This window comes from Mustela putorius, unplaced genomic scaffold, assembly GCF_011764305.1.
Source record: "Mustela putorius furo isolate JIRA1106 unplaced genomic scaffold, ASM1176430v1.1 tig00000179_pilon_pilon_pilon, whole genome shotgun sequence".
NCBI classification, from domain to species: Eukaryota; Metazoa; Chordata; class Mammalia; order Carnivora; family Mustelidae; genus Mustela; species Mustela putorius.
Window position 1 is genome coordinate 5,426,936 of NW_025421305.1, and position 2,027 is coordinate 5,428,962.

General features: G+C 34.2%; 1 non-coding gene across 1 annotated transcript; it reads left to right on the forward strand.

The window, feature by feature from the left end:
- The first annotated feature begins 261 nt into the window (after positions 1-261).
- LOC123391127 lies at positions 262-368 on the forward strand. Its single transcript, XR_006605742.1, has one exon. It is a non-coding gene; the product is annotated as a U6 spliceosomal RNA (small nuclear RNA).
- The last annotated feature ends 1,659 nt before the right edge of the window (positions 369-2,027 follow it).

Below are 2,027 nucleotides of genomic sequence, written 5' to 3' on the forward strand. Positions count from 1 at the left end.
AGTTGACTGAGAAAGTATAATTCTGCTAAGTTGGTGCTTTGCATCACTTTTAGATCTCAGGCTTGAGTACAAATATATCTTATCTTAGAATTATAAGAATGAGTGAAGAATTTTGGCAATTTGAAATTTAGAGTGAAGCAGAGAGCAGGAACATGCGGCACAAATTCTTCTGACTATTAATTTCCAATAGAATGCCATCATTCTATTTGGTGGATTTCCTGAAGCTATAACATGGATACTACTGTGAGAAAAACTACTCAAGTGCTCACTTTGGCAGCACATTCACAAAAATTAGAACAGTAGAGAGAAGCTTGGCATGGCCCCTGTGCAAGAATATCATATGAATTTATGAAGTAATCCATATTGTTAATTGTTTATTAAGTTGAGTTTTTGTTATGATATTAAACAATTTTTGGAAATAGTGGTGATGGTTGCTCAACATTTAAATGTAATGAATAGCATGGAATTTACACTTAAAAACTTAAAATAGCAAATATGTATGTGCAAATAAGCTTATTAAAGCAAAATATAGTTAATCCAGAGAGATTCCATTATATTAAATCATTGTTCCCCATTCTCCTTACTCTTACAAAAGAAAATTAAAAACAAAAATGTGATATTATAATCATTCTTCTTTCCCATTTTAAAGCCTAATAACAAATATAACAGTGATTTGCACATGGAATATATTGAAAAATAATTAATTCATCTGTAATGAAAGCCATAGTAGGACATGGGGGGTAGGGAGTTAGCAAAAAGAGAAACACCATAGTCTGTAAATATTTGGGTACAGTCATGCAGGAAAGATAAGAGGGAGAAGTAAGTTCCTTTGGTGGATTTGATCCTGCCCATAATTAGGTATTAAACGTCTCCAGCTGCATGACCCGAGTGCCCATGGGATGATCCAGACACGGATCATTTATTTTCCTTGCAGTTTGTTCACTTTGTTCTTTTTCTTTCCTGTATTGCGTTTCCTCTACTAGCAGTTAGTGTTTCTCTTTCCTCCCCCCCCCCCAAATCTCACAGGGTTATTCCTCAAAATACATTTCTTGTTTGTATTCAAACTGTTTTGCAGTTTAATCTGCTGGTACATTTGAAATTTCTTTCTTTTCTTTCTTTTTTTTTTTTTCTTGATTTTATTTGTTTATTTGACAGAGAGAAATCCCAAGTAGGCAGAGCAGAGCAGTAGGCAGAGAGAGAGGTAGAAGCAGGCTCTCTGCAATGCAGGGCTCAATCCCAGGACCCTGAGATCATGTTCTGAGCTGAAGGCAGAGGCTTTAACCCACGGAGCCACACAGCTTTTAATTTTTGTCTCACAAGTAATAATTCTAAGTCTGTCCTAAAGTCAAAACTATATTTAGGAAACACAAGGACTGTCTTTTAAACTGCTTCATAGAACATTATTGGCATGATTAGTAGAAGGTGCCAGATTAAGGTGATAATCACTTACTGCTCTCTTACCTAAACATGCAAACCTAAGTAAGGTTCATTTTGTATCTGCTGATTTACTTGAAACTACTACAATAGCTTAATATTATAGAATAATGTACATGGCAGCAATATGGCATTTGGAGTAAGAAAAATTAGGTTTAGTTCAGTGAACTAAACAGAAGATCTAACTTGACTTTTTAAAATACAGAGTCGGTTTGCTAATAATATCTTGTGCCTGACCTAACTACTTTTGTAACCATGTGAAATAACTGAAATAATATCTTTGAAATCATTTTGTGGAGGACTAGAGGAAGTAATTATTACAGTTATTATTTTGTGGGTTTTGTAGCTACGAAAAATGGATAGAATTTGGGGAGATTAAACACTTAACTGAACACATAAATAAACTTCATTACAATAAAATGTGATTCATAGTAAGAAATTGTCTTCAGAGTAGTACTTTTCCCCTCAACTACCTAACTTTCACTTGTCTTTTGTCATTTTCTTTTCCTGCTCTTACCCCTGAAAGAAAAAAAGAGATTTCGATTCATCTACTGATAACAGGGGCTGGTTGTGTCTAGTGAAATTCATTACTG